The sequence below is a fragment of the Macrobrachium rosenbergii genome, unplaced genomic scaffold (genome assembly GCF_040412425.1).
Source record: "Macrobrachium rosenbergii isolate ZJJX-2024 unplaced genomic scaffold, ASM4041242v1 13869, whole genome shotgun sequence".
NCBI lineage: Eukaryota > Metazoa > Arthropoda > Malacostraca > Decapoda > Palaemonidae > Macrobrachium > Macrobrachium rosenbergii.
This window is the reverse complement of record NW_027100717.1, coordinates 1,033,513-1,059,781: the sequence shown is the minus strand read 5'-3', so window position 1 is coordinate 1,059,781 and position 26,269 is coordinate 1,033,513. Positions and strand designations below refer to the sequence as shown.

The following is a 26,269-nucleotide window of genomic DNA, read 5'->3' as shown; positions in this document are numbered from 1 at the left end:
AACCAAGTCATGCCCCTGATATGTCGACCACCCCAGGCCATGCCGAGGCGTGCCTCTCCTGCAATGCCAAGGGCCTTGTCACGGGCCGTGATGCAAACACAGATGATAATTGCAGACCAGCAACGTGCCATCCGTTCCCTTCAGGTTGCCCTTCCCAGTTCTGGATCACGTGCTGGCAAAATTCCTGTTTCTGCTGCCCCTGAGAAATGTGATATTGTGATGTCCTCAGCAGCGTTCAGGTCCTGGAGACGTTCGATGACATGTTGGATCCACCTCAACAAGTTCCCGCTGCAGGATGTTGTCCTGCACATTAGAATCAACTGTGTGCCGGCGCTGCAACACGCACTGGACGCTCGGTACTCAGAGGCCAAATGGAATGCCCTTACTCCAGACATGGCTCTGGATGCCATCGGGAATATAGTGTTAAGGTCGTCAAATCAGGCAGTGCAATGGTCTGAATTCTTTGCCCTCGCACAAGGGCGCAAAGAGTCAGTGAGTGAATATTTCTCAAGGTGTACTCAAAAGGCCACCGACTGTGATTTTCAGTGTCGCAAATGTGAGGAATGCTTGGCTGAATATATGCTATTACGGAAAATAATGGTAGGTCTCAGTGATCCTGTATTAAAAAGGCATGTGTTTCAGGCATGTGATACGTTTAAAAGTGTCGATGCCCTTCAGGCTTTGTGTTGTACTTTTGAAGCTGCTCGCCAAGACATTGAAAGCATCCCATGCGGTGTGAGGGAGTCAGCCGGTGCATCGAGTGATGGCATCACAGGCAGTGATGATGTAACGCCAGACGTCGCGGTGTTGCATGGTAACTCGAGTGCAAAGCATTGCGGGAACTGTGGGGGACGTCATTCGTCTGGTCAAGCATTGTGCCCAGCAAAAGGTATGACGTGCCACAGGTGCCAAAAGGTAGGGCACTTCCAGAAATGTTGCAGGAGCATGAAGAAAGCGCCACTCACCTCGAGTTCAGTGATTGTTGCAGACACACGCCTCTCCCCCCACCCTACAGTCAAGGCTTGTGTTTCCCATGGGAACGGGAGGTCGGTGTCTACACTCGTTGTAGCAGATACAGGAGCACAGATCTGCGTTGCCGGACCCATGATTCTTTCAAGCCTGCACATAAAACCCCTGGAGTTGCAACCCCGAACAAGTCTGAGGGACGTAGCTAATCTCCGAGTGAGATGCCTCGGATCAACGGCATGCGCCATTGAAATAGGTGGGAGACGCACGAAGCAGGAGGTTCACTTCGTGCCGACGGCCAAGAACTTCTACATATTGCTGAATGCCTGTAAGGAGCTGGGAATAGTACCTCCTGGTTTCCCTTACCCTTCCCCTCTCATTGCATCAGCTGACGTTATTAGCGAGGCAGTCTCGCAACCTAACTCCCCTCAGACAACGAAGCCAGCCACCATACCTGTCCAACCCATGGAGGAGAACATGCCAAGACTCGAAGAATGGTTGTTACATCACTTCTCATCCACGACCTTTAACACAACCAGGGAACCTTTGTCTGTGATGACAGGCAAGCAGCACCACATACACTTACTGTCTGATGCCATACCTTATGCCTGTCACACGCCGGCAGCAATCCCTAAACATTGGGAAGAGGAGGTAAAGGCCCAGCTTGACGAGGACGTCTGGAGGGGAGTGATAGAACCAGTCCCGGCAAGAGATGCAATGGAGTGGTGCGCAAGGATGGTTGTGGTAGCCAAGAAGACGGGCCAACCTCACCGCACAGTAGACTTCCAGCACCTCAATGTCCACTGTCTTCGTGAGACTCATCATACGCCGGCACCCTTCGACATGATTTCCAGCATCCCCATACACACGTACAAGACTACAGCGGACACCCATTGGGGTTTCCACCAAGTGAAATTGGATGAGGACAGCCGCCCGCTCACGACCTTCATCACCCCATGGGGACGGTATCGTTATCGTAGAACACCCATGGGTCACTGTTCAGCTTCCGACGCCTATATGAAAAGGTTCGACGACGCCCTGCAAGACATCACCAGAAAGCATAAATGCATCGACGACACCTTGCTATACGATCACAGCATCGAAGAGGCGTTCTGGCATGTATATGAATTCTTGTCAACGTGTGCCTCTGCAGGTATTACGCTCAAGCACAAGAAGTTCAAATTCTGCAAGAGAGAGGTTACCTTCGTCGGGTACCACTTGGGATGGGAGTCATACAAGCCTGCAGACGAACGACTAGACGCCATTCGTAACTTCCACATGCCAGAGAAGCCCTCCATCACTGATATTAGGTCATGGTTCAGATTCGTGAATCAGTTAGCCCCCTTCCTTGCAATGGTGCCCATCATGGAGCCCTTTAGGGACCTCCTCAGAAAGCCCACGGGGAAAAACGTCTACTGGGACAGCCAGCTATGTAGCAAACTCCAGCAGGCACAAGAGGTTATCTGTCAATTAGCCAAGGACGGCATGGCATATTACGACAAGACGCGCCCTATGATAATCATGACATATTGGAGCAAGGAAGGCATTGGTTTCGTCGCCCTTCAGCAGTATTGTGCTTGTCAATCAGCTGACAGCCCCTTTTGTTGCAAGGGAGGCTGGCGTCTTGCCCTATGTGGCAGTCGACACCTCACCCCCTCTAAAACAGGGTATGCCCCTGTGGAAGGAGAAGCCCTTGAAGTCACCTGGTGCTTGTGGAAGGCCAGGTTGTTCCTACTTGGGTGCCCTAATCTCACCATCATCACGGACCACCGTCCACTGGTTAAACTGCTGGGTGATAGGGCTCTTAAGGATGTCACCAACCCAAGATTGTTTAACGTGAAGGAGAAGACACTCCAGTTCAAGTTCCACATCAAATACCTGCCCGGAAAAAGGAACACTGCCGCGGATTTTCTCTCAAGGTACCCGACCATGCGAGCACCCCACGAAGCTTCCGACGTGGATTTGGAGGACAACATTCAAGTGGCAGTGGCATGTGCAACCGTGGCCGCTTTGGAACCAGACATCATTGTGTTGGATGAAGACTGCGTCAGGAGTGCTGCGCCTAATGACCCAGTGTATCAGCTCTTGCTTGCTAGGGTTGCAGCAGGCGATTGGCCCCAACAGAAGTCACAAGAACTCTCCTGCCTTCGTCCCTTCTTCAGCGTTCGGGATCGGCTAGCCATCAACCAGGATCTGGTGACATACTCGGTGGACCAAGGATGCATACGTTTGGTTGTCCCCGAAGATTTACGTCATCAGGTAGCCGCTAACCTACACGCAGGACACCAAGGCCTAGACTCTATGCTTAGAAGGGCCAGGCAGTCAGTCTACTGGCCGGGAATAGAAGGAGACCTTCAGCATCGCCGTGCCCAATGCACTTCATGTGATGAACACGCCCCTTCACTGCCTCCCGAAGAAATGATGCACACGCCGCCAGCAGAATACCCCTTCCAGCAAGTCGTCGCAAATATGTTTCAAATAGAAGGCAATGTATACATGGTATATGCAGATAGACTAACTGGTTGGTTAGAAGTAGCTCACTTCCCCAGTGGCGCCATGTCCAACAAAATAAGCACTCACCTTCGATCCTACTTCTCACGTTGGGGAGCCCCAGAACAAATATCAACTGACGGAGGTACTAACTTAGCCAGTGAGGAGATGGAGGCCTTCTTCAGGAGATGGGGAGTCAAGGTCCATCTGTCGTCAGCCCAGTATCCCCAGTCCAACGGCAGGGCAGAAGCAGCTGTCAAATCGGCAAAGAGGCTACTCCGAGAAAACACATCAAAAGGTGGAGCCCTTGAGTCAGACAAGACGGCCCTGGCGATACTCCAATATCTCAACACACCCCTCAGGGAGATTAACAAGTCGCCATCTCAGCTTGCAACGGGTCGCCAGCTGTGTGACGGGGTACCGACGGCTAAAAGACACCTGTTAGTAGACAGGTATTGGAGACGGACGATACGTCGAAGGGAGCTACAGGTGGCAAAATCACAGGAGGCTATGCGCGCCCTTGATACCACCAGGATACTGCCACCCATCAAACTAGGTACCCATGTACACATACAAAACCAAACTACTAAGCAGTGGGACAGAACGGGCATAGTATCGGAAACTAGGCCCCATCGTCAGTACACAGTCAAGCTCAACGGGAGCGGCAGGCTTTCAAAAAGGAACAGACGACACTTGAGAGTCATTGCTCCGACCCCTAGCGCACCTGTGTCTCCTCAGCACGACACCTCTGCGAGCCCTATGCCCATAGAACCAGTAACACACCCCATGCAGGAGCCCGGCGTTGTTAGTAGGCCAAAAAGGGCCGCCGGTAGACCCAAGTGGCTCAAGGACTTCATATAATACTGTTATTATTTGTTGCTTGCACATGCATGCAATCGTACAATTGTATCAAGAATTTATATTTTTCAAGAATCCATATTATTTCTTTTGTCTGTATATGTATTACGTGTAGTATTTGAATGCCACCAAGCAACGTACTCAGTGTATGTAACTGCGTGTTTTGGTATTCAAAAGTTAAATTTTTTTCTCTCTCATCTCTCATTAACATAATCATAGTGACATTTGCCCCTTTAATTTTTGCCATGTTTATGTATAATCTTGAGGGGGGGATGTACGATATGTTCCTGTAATGCACTGCCGAGCATGGACCGGCAACATGTTTCCGAGTCAGTCGGCTCTCTGGTCTCTCACAATAAACTTGTCACCAAGATGTCGTCTCATTGCAAACCCAACAATCTTGGTTTTTTTATCGTGTATCTGTAGGACTTACGAGTGTTTCTAATTACGTTTCATGGGGACAACATTTCGTATTAATTATACCAATCGCATATGTGTAGGCCTATAGCATAGTTTTATAAATGACCATACTGTACTTCTTATCGTTTCCATAGGTCTGTTTTGGAAACAAGACACATCGTTGTTTATTTTTTTTTTCTTTTCATATGCCTTTTGCTAGTAACTATATATTCATATATTACTATTTATAAACGCCTTATGTTTCATTCATGTTCATCTATCTATTTGCCATACACTCATTCAAGTATGTTCTGCAACATTTCCCAAAATCACTAGGACACTAAAAGTTGCATTTGTAACTGCAACTACTTTCGCCATTAACACAACAGAGAATGAAAATAACATGTTTCCTTTTACAATTATATTATATATATATATATATATATATATATATATATATATATATATATATATATATATATATATATATATATATACACTTATATACATACACACACACACATACCATACTGATATGATTATGTATTTATGTATGTAAATTTTTATACATACACCCCTACAGTAAAAAGAATGGAATAGGCCTTTATTAGATTACTTGATATGCTCTACCTATATTTCGTATAGGTAGATATATAGGCTATAATATATATATATCCTATTGATTTTTCAAATAGTTTTGTACGCCTTGCTTAATTTAACTTAAGCTTTTATTTTTCTTGTAATTTACTAATATTAGCTTATAGAAAAAATGAAATTAGTGAACGAAACATTCTGGAGCAATGTTGCAAAGCATTTTTTTAATGAGTACACAATTCAAAAATTTTATTTGTTATATTATCCTATTTCTACTTAAGTTATGTACAATTCAAAAATTTTATTTGTTATATTATCCTATTTTTATTTGAGTTTTAAAGCCAACTTTATATTTCTACTGTTCACAGATTGCTTAAGCACCCTGATTTAGTTACTGAGTCAATTCTATCTATAAGCTACCATATCAAACTTCTGTTTAGCACCTTACGGTACTGGTGATATTTTTCAAAATGCCTGGTAACAAATGGAAAGGTTGCTATGACAGTGGAAGAAAATATAAAAAATCTTGTGAAGAAAAGTATGTGTGGGTTTGTAGAGCCAGTGATGGAAGTGAAACTGCTTTTTGTAAGATTTGTAAAACCCAGATAGACAGCTCCGAAAGCTTCTCGTTTGGCAGACCATAAAAAACCAAAAGGACACATGAATAGGATAAGTGCATCAACACAGTCTAGGGCACTCCCTCCCTCCCTCCCTGTAACTATCACGCCAAGGAAAAATTAAAATGAAATCAAACGAGTGGAGTTAGAGTTTGCAGTATCTATAACTTGCCACTGCCCAATAGCAAGCATTGATCACCTTGGTGAAATCATGAAAAGGAATGGAAAAGGTAACGAACTCGAGAATTTGCATCTACATCATACGAAATGCAGCAAGTTAATTTCCAAGGTAATCTCACCTGCACTGTTTGAGGAAGTCAAACAAGGTGTAAAGGGAAAAAAGTATTCTTTACTCGTGGATGAGTCAATTGATGTTGTAATAAACAAACATCTTTGCATTGTTTTTAGATATTATAGTAATTTAAGATGCAATATTGTCACTGAGCTTGGAGGCCTTCTGCCAGTGGTTGGAACTACAGGTCGAGAGTTGTTTGAAACACTAAGTAACACAGTGAAAGAAATAGGATTGGAGTGGTCGAATTGTGTCGGGTTTGGCAGCGATGGTGCCTCTTCCATGGTAGGTGAACATAACTCGGTTTGGTCTAGAATAAGAGAACAGTCTCCAAATTGCCAGTTGAACAGGTGTGTCTGTCATTCTCTTTCCTTGTGCATCGAAAAGGCATTTGAAAATCTACCTTCTAATCTTGGTTATATCTTGCAAGAAGTGCCCAAGTGGTTTTCGAAAAGCAATATCCGCAGAGAAGCTTTCCAAGAACTGTTCATGACAATGGATCCAAATGAGGAGAGAGGGAGAGAAAGAGCACTCCACTCCACTTCCCTTCCAGAAACTCTCGTGTACAGTACCCGCTGGTTAGTACGTGGAAAGGTCATTTATAATATACTAACAAACTGGGAAGAGCTGAAAGCCTACTTCCTTGTTGCACATCCCAATGCAGACGCATCTTGCCGTTACAAGGCAAGGGAAATCTCTGAAATGTTAGATGATCCAATCAATCTTATATATTTTCGGTTCATATCTCCCATAGTTACTGAATTTGAAAGAGTTAATTCACTCTTTCAAACAACCGATGGCGACCCAGTAGAACTTTTAAAAGAGTTGACCTTACACCACAAGAATCTACGAGACAGACTACTCGATAGAAGTGGGAAACCCTTATTGTTAAACTCTGTTGACTTTGGGGCCAAATTCTCACATGCATCAGATAGATTCCTTTTGCAACACCATCATTCTGCTGAAGCAGTGCGTAAAATAGAGGAGGTAAAAAAATCGATGTGCTACTATGCTGACGGAAGCGTTGCACCAAGTGGAAAAAAGACTTCCAGCTTCTTCAGGAATTTTCAGAGGTTTAAGTTAATGCCCTATCACCATGCAAGGTATTAAGTCAAACTGAACGGGTTCCATTCAAAGAGCTTCCAATGCCTCACCTTCTTAAGGAAAGAGAGGATCTTATCGAGCAACAGTACAGAAAGATTATACATGTATATATCTTGGGCTGAAGAATCCATATTTAAAGGGCAAATTCCAAAGAAATCATCATCGTTTTGGTCTGCAGGGGTAGTACAGTACAGTACAGTACACAAGTTCGACAGGTGAGCTGAAAAGCCTTTTGAGGAATTAGGAAATTATGCGTTAGCTTGTCTTGTCTAACAACACCGACAAGTAATGCAGTAGTTGAGCGGATGTTTTCTACGGTAACTAATGTAAAAAATAAATCAAGAAATCGCTCGGGCTCTGAAATGTTAGAGGCCATAGTTAGAGTACGAGCTCACTTACAGTTCCAAGGCAAATGCTGTCGAGATTGCAAAGTTACACCAATTAGGCTGGAATTATTCAAGTCGACTAATATGTATGAGAGAAGTACCGAAGAGAATGAAGCTGATCATTTTTTGAGTTCCTGAATTTCAGCTACTAAATTAAGTTTTGACATCATCAACCATCCCGAAACATCTCATAAGATGAATGTAAGCATTTCTTTCACCCTTTTTCTTATGCCAGATTATTTCTCTCGTAATTTCAATATCCACATGTTAATGTATGATTCTTGACTACCTGAAATACATAGGCCTATAGATTAGATTTAGATAATGCCAGCGGGGAGCAAGATGTGAAAGAAATATATATAAAAAAAGATCATTGGAAAATGGATATAGGGAGAAGAGGGTTGGGGGTATAAAAGAGTGTCCTTACCACTTGGATTGGGGCTTTAGTTGTAATTTGGGTTTTTGTTTGGTCATCCTCAAGAGGAATAACATCCTGAGCAAAAATACATATTGTGAGTGAAAGTCTATATGCGTTATGCATCATCATCTTCATCTCACACGCACGTATGTGTAGTAGATATTATAGTCAGTGTATATATATATATATATATATATATATATATTATATTCATATATATATATACCTTATATTTATCGTGTATGTCAATTCTCTCTCTCTCTCTCTCTCTCTCTCTTTCACACATACGTACAGTGATTTTCATGTATGTTAAAATAAACGTATGTGTGTTTGTGCGTGTCAGTGTTTGTTGTTTATCATCTTTGCATTTTTCCATTTTATGTTTGTAAATAAAAAAACAGTGTTTGTTTATTTACATAATATGTATTTCTTTGTTTACCTATTTATTTATTGCCATGTTTACTGTCAAGGTCATGATGATAAAACAAAATGTTAAAAACGCTTGGTGTTGTTATGTCAGTTGTTATGCCTGTTGAAATATTTGGCAGAAATTCGGCCGTGAACTGAAGGGGTAAAAGTTTGGCCGTCAGGTGAGGTCTCTCTCTCTCTCGGCAGTCTGGCAACTCTGTTAATGCAGCAACCGCCCAATATGGCGGCCGTTCAACTTTAGTTTCCCTTAACTTGTGCGTTTAACCGATTTTTATTTTAACATAATGAAGGTAGTTTGGTGCTTGAATCATTTTAGCCGTATGTTGACATAATCCAGTTGCTAGTTACGCAGGTTATGCGTATTTTACGGCGATAATAACGCAGATGATTGGCGATATATAGGAACTAGATGTGAAATCAAGATGTGTGTTGTGGTGGTAGGGGTTCCTTCCCTAAAAGTGACACTATAAGGTTAGTAATTTACAATACCTGATTTTTGCCAATTTTGGTTTGGTATTTTATGAAGGGTAATTCGATTGATAATATATGAGGGTAATTCAGAGTGAAAATGCCGAGAATTTATTCACAGGCACTTTAAATTCGGAATTAGGGCTGATGTAATTAATCCTTGACAAAGAAACTCGCCTGGCTAGTCAAAGTATATACGGGAATTGAATGTGAGTGTCTTTATTAATATCCAAAACGCCTCCAAGGGGCCGTAACATTACTCATTACAGTAATTGTTAATAAGGTAAGTTTCTAATTAGCATATGGTTAAATAACCTTATAATATATAGGCTATTTATCATTTATGCTTGCTCACCCTCTGTAGCCCTGAGGACGTCGTCATGTCCAAAACTTGAGCGCCGATGATCAAGACATCTTTATCATCCGTATCATCATTGTTAAAATTAACAGTATGATGCTGCGTTGATATTTTAAATACAAAGTTCATTCAATATATTATTCATTTCTTGTTGAAATTTGCATGAGGTGACTGTTGTAATTAGGATGATTAACGATGAAATATTAGCTGCCCGTAGGGAGCCTAGCCTTGAAAACATGGCGGCGTGGGCCAGCGATTTCCAGCCGGCTCTTTAGTCAGACTTCAAAGTGGAAATCTCATTTTGGTTTGAAGTCGTTTTGTGGCTTGAATTTATTTCATCCAATGGGTTAGGGCCAAATTGCACATTTTTTTAACACCAAAATTAGATTAATTAATACAATGAGTTATGGAACGTAATGTCAGGGTTCATTCAAATGGCTTGTAGTATCCAGGACATATATATAATTATTTTAGGCAATATGATCCTCAGACTTGTTAACATGGGCAATGTAGCCTAGGCTCTGTAGCCTATTAGCAAGGTAGCCTAGGCTATGTAGCCTATTGGCAAGGTAGCCTAGGGTATATAATACCCTATTGGTAAGGTAGCCTAGGCTATATAATACCCTATTGGTAAGGTAGCCTAGGCTATGTACCCTGATGGCAAGGTAGCCTAGGCTATATTACCTATTGGCATGGTTAAGGGTAAAACTTAATAAGTGCTTTGGCCAATTTTTAGTATAAATGTGTTTATACATTGAAAGAAGATACTAAGTATATGTTCAAATGAAGAAGGAAGTTAGTGGCGGTAAGTCCTATCGGTCTAGAAAACACAACTTGAATATTTGTACCTACAGTAAAAAACAAAAGTCCTTCATGTTGTTGTTCTGTCGTATCACCTATTTTACTGAGCTCCTGTTCGTTCGTTTGTGTGCTGCTGCAGTCTCAAATTGTCGGGAAACCACACCTTCCGAATGACATCACGAAAAACTCCACCCAAAAAGTGACATCATTAGACAATATCCAGTTGTAAATAAGCACGTTTCAATTTTCTCTGAAACAAAAGAAATAGAAAATCACATTAAAGTGTTTTCAGCCAATGACAAATATTTTACGTTACCAAGTCATTAATTTTTTGGCAAATACACCTATTTTCTCCAATGAAGCGTTACTTGCACTAGCGCCTGAGTGAATTAGTGGGCCGTCTATAAGCTCCGATTTTGTTCCCCAGGAAAGTTTCCCGCAGTGTGTGAAAATTGTTTGTGAATTATAGAGATTTCACAAACTATTATTATGGGCATTTGGAAAGGCTCGTAACATTTGCCCAAAATCACGGTTTAATCAAGAGCGAACACATTTGCCCGACGTAAGGAAAAGTGCCATCTTGACTTGAACAAAAAAGCCTTTCGGTGTGATAAAATGTATGTAGTGTCCAAAAAAAGAGAAAAAAGTGTAATTTTTATGTCCCAATATTTAAAAACATATGGTTCTCCAAGTCTCACGTGGATATTGAAACTAATTTAACATTTTGCTTTATTTTTGTACCTGATTGGTTTTCTTATAGGTTTGCTAGTTTTGAGCTTCATCTCAGCGATCCCACCATCAATGATTGGGCTTCATTTTGTAGGGAAGTAATAGTAAATTGGGTATTTAGACGGTCTCATAAAATTGGAGGGGAGGGTAAAATAGTGGAAATTGATGAATCAAAATTTGGTTAGAGGAAGTATAATGTGGGCAGAATTATAGAGGGTCAGTGGGTATTTGGGGGCATTTGTAGGGATTCGGAAACTAGGGAGTTCTTTATGGTTCCTGTTGAACAACGAAACTCAGAGGTTTTGCTTGCTGTCATCAAACAGTACATCGAACCAGGAACAACAGTCATTTCCGATTGCTGGAAAGCATACGATTGCCTGGCAAGCGAGGGCTACAAACATTTACATGTCAATCACAGTGTAAATTTTGTTGATCCACAAACTCGTGCCCATACCAATACCATAGAGAGACAGTGGAGAGATGTCAAGAATTTGGTCCCAAAATATGGCCGACGCAAAAAACATTTTGTTGGATATTTAGCCATTGCATATTTTAAATTGCACATTCAAGACCCCTTACGAAGGTTTCACGCCTTTGTGAAAGCTGCTGAACTATATCCTCCACTGTAAGGTAAGCTATTTCCTGTATTTTGATTATCATGTGAAATATGCTGGAGTATTGTCTCTCAGTTAGCCTAATGGCCGCTCAGATTTTTCGGAATTGTCATGAAGTGTGCAGGCAAGGTAGTGCCCTCATGGGGGTCGCAGGGGGCGAAGCCCCCTGCTAGGCCTAGGTATTCCATTCCGGCACCCTAGGTTAGGTTAGGTGGTTGTTTGGTTAGGTAGTGCCCTGGAAATCACTTTTCTCCTCCTCCCCCCCACCCAAAAACCCCGGTTCCCACTGGGTTCACCCAAGATTGTTAGATGGGAAAAGGGGTGTAATTGCTTGATGCCACCAATATTAATGATCAGTTTCAGCATAATCAATAAAAAATACATTGGAAAAATATATATTCTTCTGCAAACAAGAGATGGAGCTCTCCTTTAGATTTACCTGGTCAAGTTGGGATTCTAGCAGGTTATAATCTTTAATAGTGACACCATGGTTGGGTCAAGTCAGGTCACGATGTCCTAGGGTGAGTTAGGTCAAGTTAGGAAAAAAGTCGCAATAATTTTTGGTGGCTAGTAATTAAGTCAGATAGAGAAGAGTCACACTTTGGTTAGGGAAAAAGTCACATTAATCTGTTCCTGTGACATTTTTACCTATGACTTCCTGGGACTCTTTTCTGTGAATTTGCTGACTTTTTTGGGTCACTTTCAAGGAAATATTATGGGACTCATTTTCCTTTTCCTGTGACTTTTTACATGACTTTGTCCCTGACTTTTTTTACTAGTGACTTTTCCCTGTGACTTTACCAGTTTTTTACCTATGACTTTTTTACACATACTTTTTACTAGTGACTTTTTTTACCTGTGGGTTTTTTTAACCTGTGACTTTTTATTTGTGAATTTTTGCTTGAGAATTTTTACTTGTGACTTTTTACGTGTGACTTTTTTACCTATGACTTTACCAGTGACTTTTTTACCCGACTTTTTTTACCAGTGATTTTTTTGGTAACTTTTTTTTACCTGTGGCTTTTTTATCAGTGATTTTTTCCTATGGCTTTTTACCTGTGACTCTTTTCTGTATTTTTTTACCCGTCTTTTTACCTGAGACTTTTTCCTAACTTTCTTACCTGTGACTTTTACTCTTGCTTGTGACACTTTTTCCTGACTTTTTACGTACAGGTATTACTTTTTTCTTCCTTTTTTACCTGTGACTTTTTCCTGCCTTTTTTATCTGTGACCTTTTCCTGCCTTTTTTATCTGTGACTTTTTACTGCCTGTTTTACCTGTGACTTTTTTCCTGCAACTTTTTCCTGCCTTTTTTACCTGTGTCTTTTTTCTGGCTTTTTTTTACCAGTGACTTTTTTACCTGACTTACTTTCTGTGACCTTTTTACTTGACTTTTTTTCTGATGCACCTGTGACTTTTTTCTGACTTTTAGCTGTGACTTTTTTAACCTGTCTTTTCTTTACCTTGACTCAAATTACGACTCCCTTAACCTCCCCCCTACCCTTCCATAGCTAATACAGCAAAATTTGTAACCAGTAAGCACCCCTAGGTTAGTTTAGGGGGTAGCACCATTGGTGCACCTCACACGGTGCACTGTAGGCATTACTTGTGGTTCTTTGCAGCGTCCCTAATGTGGCCCCTAGCTGCTTCAACCCCTTTCGTTCTTTTACTGTACCTCTGTTTATATTCTCTTCCATCTGTACATCTTCCTAACAGTTGATTCATAGTGCAACTGCTTTGAGGTTTTCCTCCTGTTACATCTTCCTAACCTTTTACTGTCAATTTCCATTTCAGTGCTGAATGACCTCAAAGGTCCCAGTGCTTGGCCTTTGGCCTAAATTCTGTATTCCATTCCAGTAGGCCATAGCTCATGTCTCCCTTATAGTGACTTTATTTCACTTGGTTTTCTGTGTTGCACCCTCGGGAATGGTGTAGCCTAATGCCAATTTAAGTACAAGCACTGCTCGAGTATTTTGTTTTAAGCCTGTGGGGTGGTCGTTTTTTTTTAAGTTGCCGTTGCCTGCCTGACTCCCGCCAGTTGCCGACCAGGACAGGTTACCGCCTTTTTGGAGGTCAGGGCACGTCGCCCTAAGTTAGGTTAGGTAGGTAAGATGTGGTTAGGTCAGGACCTGGTATTATAGGAAAGGTAATGTCTTATATATGTACGATGAAATTGTCCCGGTCGGCGACTGGCAGGAATCAGACCACTCAACTGAAGCAAAGTTTTACCGGTGCAATTTTGGGGGAACCTTGCTTTGTAATTGCTTTGATTAGGGCCGTTGTTCGTAATTTTTTAGGATACTTTACCAAAGTGGGTAGCGCAAACGTAGCTTGTCATGCGCCTGTAACCAGGTTAGGCCAGGCTAGGTCTGCTTTCCGCTGGCGTAATTCTTGCCGCTGATTAACCGATGGCTGCAGATAATCAAATTCTCTCTCGCCATCTGCTTCTATGAATCTTTATACATGTTTTGGTAAAATTGACTTCAGCTGTGCAGCCTCGTTCCTGCCAGTCGTTAACTGGGACAGGCTCCTCATACATAAATGGACGTAACCTTTCCTGTAATGCCAGGTCCTGAGCTAACCAGATCTTACCTACCTAACCTAACATAGGGCACCTTGCCCTAACCTGGCTGGGGGCGCTTCACTCCCCCTGGACCCACCCAAAAAGGGCATAACTTGTCCCGGTCGGCGACAGGAGGGAATCAGGCCGTGCAACTGAAGCAAAGTTTTACACACATTTTCCTCTTACGAAATGGAATCTAAAGTATAATAATGTAATGTTCTGCATTCAGAGTCAAATACAATGTATTTTTTTTTTCAGCATCTTCCGTTGGATGCCATGCACGAATGTACTGGAGCCAAATATTGTAAAAGGTTCAAAAGAGGTTCCCCCCACCTCCACTGCCACCGCCCTTGGAATTTGGGCGTAGAAGCACTTTCAAGAAGTCTTTTGGGACCCACTGAACTGGACCTCTACTACTACTACAATTAATGTAAGTTTGAATTGCTACAATTAATGTAAGTTTGAATTGTTACTAACCCTATAGTGGGGTTAGTGCTGTCAGTGCACCCCACTTGGAGCACTGTAGGCATTACTTAAAGTTCTTTGCAGCAAGCCTACGGCCCCCAGCTGCAACCATTTTCGTTCCTTTAACTGTACCTCCTTTCATATTCTTGTTCTTCCATCTCGCGTTCCTCGACTCTCTCCTAATAATTGATTCCTAGTGCAACTGCTTTGAGGTTTTTTCCTACTGCTGCTGAACCTTTCAAGGCTTTTTTTATATACTTGATAATTTCCGCTTCAGTGCTGAAAACCTCATACGTCCCAGTGCTTGGCCTTTGGCCTCAATGCTATATTCAGCTCAATTCCTCCTCAGTGCAAGTTTGACTTCATTGCCAAATGTTGGACAGTACTGACATTCAAGTAGCAGTCTTATCAGTGGTAGTGTTAGGTGGATTGGTTCAATGCAGTTGATCTTCCCCTTTTTATTTTCAAGGCCTCTCTGAGAGATGGCCTTTCCCTCCTCCATCCCTCTGAGAGATGTCTCAGAGAGATGGCCTTTCCCTCCATGCCCCCTCTGAGAGATGGTCTTTCCCTCCATGCCCCCTCTGAGAGATGGTCTTTCCCTCCTCGCCCCCTCTGAGAGATGTCCCTTCCCTCTGCACCCCATCTAAGAGATGGCCCTTCCCTCCACGCCCCATCTGAGAGATGTCCCTTCCCCCCATGCCCCATCTGAGAGATGTCCCTTCCCTCCATGCCCCTCTGAGAGATGGCCCTTTCCTCCACGCCTCCTCTTAAGAAATGTCCCTTCCCTCCACGCCCCCTCTGAGAGATGTCCCTTCCCATCATGCCCCCTCTGAGAGATGTCCCTTCCCTCCATGCCCCCTCTGAGAGATGTCCCTTCCCCCCATGCCCCCTCTGAGAGATGTCCCTTCCCCCCATGCCCCCTCTGAGAGATGTCCCTTCCCCCCATGCCCCCTCTGAGAGATGTCCCTTCCTTCCACGCCCCCTCTGAGAGATGGCCCGTCCCTCCATGCCCCCTCTGAGAGATGGCCCTTCCCTCCAAGCCCCCTCTGAGAGATGGCCCTTCCCTCCACGCCCCCTCTGAGAGATGGCCCTTCCATCCACGCCCCCTCTAAGAGATGGCCCTTCCCTCTATGCCCCCCTCTAAGAGATGGCCCTTCCCTCCAGTCCCCCCTCTGAGAGATGTCCTGTCGCTCCACGCCACCTCTGAGAGATGTCCCTTCCCTCCACGCCCCCTCTGAGAGATGGCCCTTCCCTCCACGCCCCCTCTGAGAGATGGCCCTTCCCTCCACACCCCTCTGAGAAATGTCCCTTCCCTCCACGCACCCTCTGAGAGATGGCCCTTCCCTCCACGACCCATCTGAGAGAGGTCTCTTCCCTCCACGCTCCTCTGAGAGATGGCCCTTCCCTCTGCACCCCTTCTGAGAGATGGCCCTTCCCTCCACGGCCCCCTCTGAGAGATGTCCCTTACCTCCATGCCCCCTCTTGAGAGATGTCCATTCCCTCCACGCCCCGCTCTAAGAGATGTCCCTTCCCTCCACGCCCCCTCTAAGAGATGTCCCTTCCCTCCATGCCCATTCAGTTCCTCGCTGGCTGAGTGGGTTCCGTTCTCACCTACCACTCTGTTGGTCGTGAGTTTGAATCTCCAACCGGCCAGTGAAGAACAAGAGGAATTTGTTTCTGGTGATAGAAATTCATTTCTCGCTATAATGTGGTTCGGATTCCACAATAAGCTGTAGGTCCCGTTGCTAGGTAACCAATTGGTTCTTAGCCACGTAAAAATAAATCTAATCCTTCGGGCCAGCCCTAGGAGAGCTGTTAATCAGCTCAGTGGTCTGGTTAAACTAAGATATACTTAACTTTTTTTTTTCCATGCCCATTCTGAGAATATGTCCCTTCCCTCCCTCCATCCATGCCCCCTCTAAGATGTCCCTTCCCTCGACGCCCCCCTCTGAGAGATGGACCTTCCCTCCACGCCCCCTCTGAGAGATGTCCCTTCCCTCCTCGCCCCCTCTAAGAGATTTCCCTTCCCTCCACACCCCCCTCTAAGATATGTCCCTTCCCTCCACGCCCCCTCTGAGAGATGTCCCTTCCCTCCACGCCCCTTGTGAGAATATGTCCCTTCCCTCCATCCATCCATGCCCACTCTAAGAGATGTCCCTTCCCTCCACGCCCCCTCTGAGAGATGTCCCTTCCCTCCACGCCCCTTGTGAGAATATGTCCCTTCCCTCCATCCATCCATGCCCCCTCTAAGAGATGTCCCTTCCCTCCACGCCCCCTCTGAGAGATGGCCCTTCCCTCCACGCCCCCTCTGAGAGATGTCTCTTCCCTCCACGCCCCCTCTAAGAGATGTCCCTTCCATCCACGCTTCCTCTGAGAGATGTCTCTTCCCTCCACGCCCCCTGTACGAGAGGTCCCTTCCCTCCACACCCCTCTAAGAGATGGCCCTTCCATTCGTGCCCCCTCTAAGAGATGGCCCATCCCTCCACACCCCCTCTGAGAGATATCCCTTCCCTCCACACCCCCTCTAAGAGATGTCCCTTCCCTCCACGCTCACTCTGAGAGATGTTCCTTCCCTCCACGCTCCCTCTAAGAGATGTCCCTTCCCTCCACGCCCCCTCTGAGAGATGTCCCTTCCCTCTACGCCCCCTCTGAGAGATGTCCCTTCCCTCCACGCCCCCTCTGAGAGATGTCCCTTCCCTCCACGCCCCCTCTGAGAGATGTCCTTTCCCTCCACACCCCTCTGAGAAATGGTCCTTCCCTCGACGACCCTTCTGAGAGATGTCCCTTCCCTCCACGCCCCCTCTGAGAGATATCCCTTCCCTCCACGCCCCCACTGAGAGATGGTCCTTCCCTCCACGCCCCCTTTGAGAGATGTCCCTTCACTCCACACCCCCTCTAAGAGATGGCCCTTCCCTCCACGCTCCCTCTGAGAGATGTCCCTTCCTTCCGCACCCCCTCTGAGAGATGTCCCTTCTCTCCACGCCCCCTCTGACAGATGGCACTTCCCTCCATGCCCCCCTCTGAGAGATCTCCCTACCCTCCACGCCCCCTCTGAGAAATGTCCCTTCCCTCTGTGCCCCCTCTAAGAGATGTCCCTTCCCTCCACGCCCCCTCTAAGAGATGTCCCTTCCCTCCACACCCCCTCTGAGAGATGGCCCTTCACTCCACGCTCCCTCTGAGAGATGTCCCTTCCCTCCACGCCCCCTCTAAGAGATGTCTCTTCCCTCCACGCCCCCTCTAAGAGATTTTCCTTGCCTCCACGCCCCCTCTGAGAGATGTCCCTTCCCTCCACGCCCCCTCTGAGAGATGGCCCTTCCCTCCACGCCCCCTCTGAGAGATGTCCCTTCCTCCACCCCCTCTGAGAGATGGCCCTTCCCTCCACGCCCCTCTGAGAGATCCACGCCCCCTCTAAGAGATGGCCCTTCCCTCCACACCCCCTCTGAGAGATGTCCCTTCCCTCCACGCCCCCTCTGAGAGATGTCCCTTCCCTCCACACCCCCTCTGAGAGATGGCCCTTCCTCCACGCCCCCTCTGAGAGATGGCCCTTCCCTCCACGCCCCTCTGAGAGATGTCCCTTCCTCCACACCCCTCTGAGAGATGGCCCTTCCCTCCACGCCCCCTCTAAGAGATGGCCCTTCCTCCACGCCCCCTCTGAGACATGTCCCTTCCCTCCACACCCCCTCTGAGAGATGGCCCTTCCCTCCACACCCCCTCTGAGAGATGGCCCTTCCCTCCACGCCCCCTCTGAGAGATGTCCCTTCCCTCCACGCCCCCTCTGAGAGATGACCCTTCCCTCCACACCCCCTCTGAGAGATGGCCCTTCCATCCACGCCCCCCTCTGAGAGATGACCCTTCCATCCACGCCCCCTCTGAGAGATGTCCCTTCCCTCCACGCCCCCTCTGAGAGATGGCCCTTCCCTCCACGCCCCATCTGAGAGAGGTCTCTTCCCTCCACGCTCCTCCGAGAGATGTCCCTTCCCTCCACACCCCTTCTGAGAGATGGCTCTTCCCTCCACGCCCCCCTCTAAGAGATGTCCCTTCCCTCCACGCCCCCTCTAAGAGATGTCCATTCCCTCCATGCCCATTCTGAAATTATATCCCTTCCCTCCCTCCATCTAAGAGATGTCCCCCCTCTAAGATGTCCCTTCCCTCCATGCCCCCTCTGAGAGATGGACCTTCCCTCCATGCCCCCTCTGAGAGATGTCCCTTCCCTCCACACCCCCTCTAAGAGATGGCCCTTCCCTCCACATCCCCCCTCTGAGAGATGTCCCTTCCCTCCACGCCCCCTCTGAGAGATGTCCCTTCCCTTCCTCCACGCCCCCTCTAAGAGATGGCCCTTCCCTCCACCCCCTCTGAGAGATGGCCCTTCCTCCACGCCCCCTCTGAGAGATGTCCCTTCCCTCCACGCCCCCTCTGAGAGATGTCCCTTCCCTCCACACCCCCTCTGAGAGATGTCCCTTCCCTCCACACCCCTCTAAGAGATGGCCCTTCCCTTCGTGCCCCCTCTAAGAGATCTCCCTTCCCTCCACGCCCCCTCTGAGAGATGTCCCTTCCCTCCACGCCCCCTCTAAGAGATATCACTTCCCTCCACGCAACCTCTGAGAGATGTCCCTTCCCTCCACGCCCCCTCTGAGAGATGTCCCTTCCCTCCACGCTCCCTCTGAGAGATGTCCCTTCCTCCACGCCCCCTCTGAGAGATGTCCCTTCCCTCCACGCCCCCTCTGAGAGATGTCCCTTCCCTCCACACCCCTCTGAGAGATGGCCCTTCCCTCCACGACCCCTCTGAGAGATGTCCCTTCCCTCCACGCCCCCTCTGAGAGATGGCCCTTCCCTCCACGCCCCCTCTGAGAGATGTTCCTTCCCTCCACACCCCCTCTGAGAGATGGCCCTTCCCTCCATGCCCCCTCTGAGAGATGTCCCTTCCTCCACGCCCCCTCTGAGAGATGTCCCTTCCCTCCACGCCCCCCTCTAAGAGATGTCCCTTCCCTCCACGCCCCCTCTGAGAGATGTCCCTTCCCTCCACGCCCCTCTAAGAGATGTCCCTTCCCTCCTCGCCCCTCTAAGAGATGTCCCTTCCCTCCACGCCCCCTCTGAGAGATGGCTCTTCCCTCCATGCCCCCCTCTGAGAGATGTCCATTCCCTCCACGCTCCCTCTGAGAGATGTCACTTCCCTCTGCACCCCCTCTAAGAGGTGTCCTTTCCCTCCACGCCTCTCTAAGAGATGTCCCTTCCCTCCACGCCCCTCTAAGAGATGTTCCTTCCCTCCACACCCCCTCTGAGAGATGGCTTTTCCCTCCATGCCCCCCTCTGAGAGGTGTCTATTCTCTCCGCTTTCCCTCTGAGAGATGTCACTTCCCTCCGCGCAACCTCTAAGAGATGTCCCTTCCCTCCACACACCCTCTGAGAGATGTCCCTTCCCCTATGCCCCATCAGAGAGATGTCCCTTCTCTCCATGCCCCTCCGTGAGATGGCCCTTTCCTCCACGTCTCCTCTTAAGAGATGTCCCTTCCCTCCACGCCCCCTCTGAGAGATTTCCCTTCCCACCATGCCCCCTCTGAGAGATGTCCCTTCCCTCCACGCCTCCTCCAAGAGATATCCCTTCCCTCCACGCCTCCTCTGAGAGATGTCCCTTCCCTCCACGCCCCCTCTACGAGAGGTCCCTTCCCTCCACACCCCTCTAAGAGATGGCCCTTCCCTTCGTGCCCCCTCTAAGAGATGCCCCTTATCTCCACGCCCCCTCTGTGAGATATCCCTTCCCTCCACGCTCCCTCTGAGAGATGGCCCTTCCCTCCACGCTCCCTCTGAAAGATGTCCCTTCCCTCCACGCTCCCTCTGAGAGATATCCCTTCCATTCACGCCCCCTCTGAGAGATGGCCCTTCCCTCCACGCCCCCTTTGAGAGATGTCCCTTCCCTCCACACCCCCTCTAAGAGATGGCCCTTCCCTCCACGCTCCCTTTGAGAGATGTCCCTTCCCTCCACACTCCTCCACGCTCCCTCTGAGTGATGTCCCTTCCTTCCACGCCCCCTTTAAGAGATGTCCCTTCTCTCCACGCCCCCTCTGAGAGATGGCCCTTCCCTCCATGCCCCCTCTGAGAGATGGCCCTTCCCTCCACGCCCCCCTCTGAGAGATGCCCTTCCCTCCACGGCCCCCTCTAAGAGATGTCCCTTCCCTCCATGCCCCCTCTGAGAGATGGCTCTTCCCTCCGTGCCCCCTCTGAGAGATAGCCCTTCACTGCACACTCCCTCTGAGAGATGTCTCTTCCCTCCACGCCCCCTCTGAGAGGTGTCCCTTCCCCCACGCCCCCTCTGAGAGATGTCCCTTCCCTCCACGCCCCCTCTAAGAGATGGCCCTTCCCTCCACGCCCCCTCTGAGAGATGGCCCTTCCATCCACGCCCCCTCTAAGAGATGTCCCTTCCCTCCACGCCCCCTCTGAGAGATGGCCCTTCCCTCCATGCCCCCTCTGAGAGATGTCCCTTCCCTCCACGCCCCCCTCTGAGAGATGTCCCTTCCCTCCACGCCCCCTCTGAGAGATGTCCCTTCCTCCACGCCCCTCTGTGAGATGTCCTCCTCCCTCCCTCCATCCATGCCCCCTCTCTAAGAGATGTCCCTTTCCTCCACGCCCCCTCTGAGAGATGTCCCTTCCTCCACCCCCTCTGAGAGATGTCCCTTCCCTCCACACCCCCTCTAAGAGATGTCCTTCCTCCACGCCCTCTGAGAGATGTCGCTTCCCTCCACACCCCTCTAAGAGATGGCCCTTCCCTTCGTGACCCCTCTAAGAGATGGCCCTTCCCTCCACGCCCCCTCTAAGAGATGTCCCTTATCTCCATGCCCCCTCTGAGAGATATCCCTTCCCTCCACGTCCCCTCTAAGAGATGTCCCTTCCCTCCACGCTCCCTCTGAGAGATGTCCCTTCCCTCCACGCTCCCTCTAGTGCAGATATGGAGATAAATGCAGGTATATGCACAAAATTAATAAATATGAAGATGGAAGATCAAATGTCTGGAAAATGTCCCTTTTAATGTGCCCCGAATTTCTGAAAAAAAAAAGATCAACATATCCTGAACAGTAAAGAGACATGGGAATGGCCCTTATTATTACCCATATTAGATAATGGGGACTTCCCTCCAAACCATCATAGTGAGAATGCACAGGGTTTAGTTTCGATGGTAACTCAAAAGAAAGATAGAGTTCTTAGAAGAACTAACATGCCAAAAATGAAAAAATAGAAATAATGAATATAAGTGAAATGTATTCCCAAGAGACTGGTCTGATAACTAGATAAAGGGTATCCAGCTTATAGATGAGATATGAAAAAAATAGAAAAATATATGGGAGAGACGCCAATCAAAAAAAAATCTTTGAGAAATATAGTAACACAGAATGTGAATTAATAGCGGTAGAATTTGAATCTGAAAAATTAGTGAACATTGTAATATACAGACCCCTAATACTGAAAAGAATTTGACATAATCTGTGAGAAATAAAGTAACACCCCGGTAGAATTTGAATCTGAAAAATTAGTGAACATTGTAAATACAGACCCCCTAATACTAAAGAATTTGACATAATAATTGACAAACTGGATGATGTATGCCCTTCCCTAGAAATCACAAGGACTGGATTATACTCCTATCTGAGGAGACTTTAACTTTCCTTTCGTAGAATGGAAAAGAACGAATAGGGGACTGTGGTTGTATTTATACATAGAAAAAAAGAGAGCAATAGTATGAAAAAGAAGATCCTTCCTCCAATTTGAAAAGCTATTAGATATTCTACTAGAATATAACATTCTCCAAATAAATCACCTGGCAACAAGAAAGGATAATATTTTAGAGTATTTGTGAACGAGGTGAACTATGTTAAAGAAATAATAGTGTATATAATGCCCCCTCTGAGTATTTCGGACCATAATGTCATAGAACTAACAGTCCGTTCCAAAGCACATGAAAACAAAAAAGCAAGAGATGAACAAATGGGAAGGATATGGAAAATACAATTTCTATTTAAGAAATACAAATTGGTCAAAAATAAATGAAGAATTAAACAAAGAATGGAATCAAAATATTTGTAAGAGTGGATAATATCCACAGGTAAATACTGATATATTATATAAAATCCAGAGGAATAGTGGAAAAATATATATGAAGAAAAAAAGTAAACATCAGTCACGAATACCAAAAGACAGAAGGATCTTGTTCCAGAAAACTCCCAGAAAGTGCTTCCTAGAAAAAGTTCTTGCAAAAAGAAAAGAATGCATGGAAAGTGATGGAACTAAAAAGTAAGATAGAAAATGCAGAACAAAAGATTATACAATCAAAAGAAAATGAAAAATGGGACCTAGAAGAAAAGTCCCTTCCCCAACAAAATATCAAGCAAAAAAAAATTTTTTTATTCATATGCAAAAAGATGAATAAAATAATCCCTCCAGAAATAGGCCCGCTAAGAATTGAAGGACGATTAACGAATGAAAAAAGGAAATATGTAACATATTAGCGAAAGATATAAAGTGAATAAAAGATCAAATATGTAACATATTAGCCAGAAAGATATAAGAGATGAATTTTACACCTAGAATTAATCTCTCCCTTGGCTGAGTCGGTTGAGCTTCAGCCTGTCCATGCCCTCGATGGGCCGGAGTTCAATCCATCCGACCGGCTGATGAAGAGTTAAGAGAATTTATTTCTGGTGATAGAAATTCATTTCTCGATATAATGGAGATTCCACTATAAGCTGTAGGTCCATCCATGCCCCCGTTCTAAGTAACCAATTGGTTCTTGTAAAAAAGTCTAAAAGGCCAGCCCCCTAGGAGAGCTGTTAATCAGCTCAGTGGTCTGGTAAAGATAAATGTATACTTAACACCAAGGGGAGATAGCCTAAAAAAACCCAATAATCTTTAAAAATTCGATTTGCTGAAAAAATTCTATGGCTTCGTGAAGGGTTCAAGAATGTGTCCATGAAATATTATGCTAAAATTTGGAAATTTCTCTAGTTATGGCCTGAAATGTAACAATAACTATATACCCATAAAACACCAGTAGCCAAATGATTTAATCTGGAAGTTTTCCCGATATATATTACGAAAACTTCCTTTGAAAGAAATGTATAATGTCATCTCCATATCCTCTGAATTTTTAGTTATTCTAGAATTTGAATCTGCACACCGTCATATTAGTGAACATTGTAATATTCTGATAGAGTTGCCTATAAATCCAAGCTAGAAGACGTTTTTTCATGCTCAATAGCCTTGACTGAAATCTGTATTTTAAAATAGAAATTTTTGTTTTTTCATTATGCCTAAAAGGTCCAAGAGTTAACTTTCCATGCTTCTGAGAATAGTAAAAAGCCAAGTGGAAAATCCAGGGAGAAGTAGAAGTTGAGTTCAAGAAATTAGTGCCATAGAGGCAATGTAGCGACTCCACGGAGAAGATAGAGAGCTGTCGCCCATTCCGGCCAGCCAGCGATCTCTGCTGACCAGAGACCATAACATCCACCCCTAAGCGATTTTTTATTTGTTCGTCAACCAAAGGGAAAAGATATTTTAGCAGTAGCTTAGGCTGATATTATAGACGATCCTGAAAATAAAATGATCATAATAAAGCAAGACTTGATCCCTTGAATCACGAAGTATTTGTGAATGTAATATTCCCAGGATAGATGGATTAACACTAATCCACGCCCCAACTATGAAAAAGAGTAATAACCAAGATCAGAAGGGGACCAGGAAAAAAAATTTATAAGAATGTGTCTTAAATACATAAATAATCAATTAATATTCTTATTTATAATCATTTTGCATTAATTAAAAAAAATGAAAAATTAAAAACAAATTAATTGTAAAACTTTGAAGTCCCTTTTACTTTTTTATGTAACTAAAACTTTGAAGGCCCGTTTCTCAAAACATGTCCCTTTTTCCCCTTTAAAATGCATCTCCTCCTTAGTATTGGACCAATCTATATAAAATTTTAAATATAACATGGAGAAATATGGTAGAAGAAAAACAAAACATCAGTATTTTTAATATTTTGAGACAGAAGGATCTTTTCCAATTTTTTCTGTAATTTTGGAAAAAATTTCTTGCAAAAAAAAAAAATTCATGGAAAGTCTGGAAAAAAAGTTGAGAAAATGCAAAACAAAAGATTATACAATCAAAAGTGTCCTCCGTGGTAGAAGAAAAATCTCTACTTAAAACCAATCAAGCAAAACCCTAAAATTTTTTTATGGCCATTTGCAAAAAAGATGAGTTATTTAGTCACAGAAACCTAGGTCCTCTGAACAAAGAATTGAAGGGCGAGTTCCACACAAATAACAAAAAGGACATATGTCAACAATATTAGCAAAAAGATAAAGAGATGAATTTACACCTAGAATTGATAATGAAGATAATGATACAGAAATAAGAGATGAAAATATTGAATATTTATCGGACATAGATATTACAGAAAGCCGATATTGTGCAGGCTATTAATGAAATTAAAATGGATCAGCAGCAGGACCAGATGGCGTACCTGCCATATTGTTAAAGAAAGTGGTTCATTCAATCTGCAAAGCCCTCTAGCAATATTATTGAGACAAAGTATAGATACAGGCAAGATTTATGATGAGCATAAATTAGCATATATTACTCCTACTTTCAAAAGTGGTTCAAGACTAGAGGCAAGTAATTATAGGCCTGTGAGTCTGACATCTCATATTATGAAAGTTTATGAAAGGGTAATAAAAAAATATAATGAAACATTTAATGAAAAATAGATTGTTCAATATAGGACAACATGGTTTTGTCCCCTGGAAAAAGTACACAAACCCAACTGTTAGTCCACCATGAAAGCATATATAAAAATATGATAAATGAGAAAGATACAGATGTGGTTTACCTAGACTTTGCAAAAGCTTTTGACAAGGTAGACCATAATATATTAGCGAAAAAATTAGAAAACATAACATTGTGGACAAAGTAAGAAGATGGATAAAAGAATTTTTGCAAAACAGAAAACAGATAGTGATTGCAAACGGTGAGAAATCGGATGAATCTACGGTAATATCTGGTGTGCCACAAGGTACGGTGTTAGCTGCATTGCTGTTTGTGATTATGATTGCAGACATAGACAGTAATGTTAAGGACTCAGTAGTAAGAAGTCTCGCAGATGACACAAGAATAAGTAGAGAAATTGCTTGTGATGAAGATAGGAACTCGCTACAAAGAGACCTTAACAAAATATATAAATGGGCAGAGATACATAGGATGGTATTTAACTCTGATAAATTTGAATCAATAAACTGTGGTGATAAAGAAGGAATGCTATATGCATATAAAGGACCTAATGATGAGATTTACCTTGCTGTGTGTTCGCTTACCTACCGTAACTTAGTCACAGCAGGGGTGGTCTAGTAGATCAATTCGTATGATTTCATTTCACATAACAGTGGTCATCCGAGATGAACCTCCTGGCTCTTACCCTGAGGACAAAAGGTGTGGTAGAACTCTGGTCGTTCAGAGACCTACACCTGATTCCTCCCACTGATTAAGGAGTCTCATACCCATAAAGGACCAAGGGTTTGTATTTGTGTAGGAACAAATCGCATTTTTTAAAAGTAAAATGCATTTTTTTCTAACATACGAACCCGAGGTTCTTTACTCAGGTAACCCACCACAGCCTCCCCACAATCTGCCCTAGGCCAGAAAGCAAAGTGAATGCGTGACGCCGGGCGGGTGGTAGTG

The 26,269-nt window shown here is 45.0% G+C and overlaps 1 long non-coding RNA gene and 1 pseudogene across 1 annotated transcript in view; both read left to right on the top strand.

Annotated features, from left to right (window-relative positions):
- Nucleotides 1-5,777: 5,777 nt before the first annotated feature.
- LOC136837835 (SCAN domain-containing protein 3-like) lies at nt 5,778-7,326 on the top strand (annotated as a pseudogene).
- Nucleotides 7,327-8,734: 1,408 nt separating this feature from the next.
- LOC136837838 (uncharacterized) overlaps nt 8,735-26,269 on the top strand; it is a 145,394-nt gene continuing 127,859 nt past the window's right edge. The window contains exons 1-2 of the long non-coding RNA XR_010852791.1: nt 8,735-9,024; nt 14,345-14,516. This is a non-coding gene — a long non-coding RNA (uncharacterized lncRNA). The remainder of the gene's footprint in view (nt 9,025-14,344; nt 14,517-26,269) is intronic.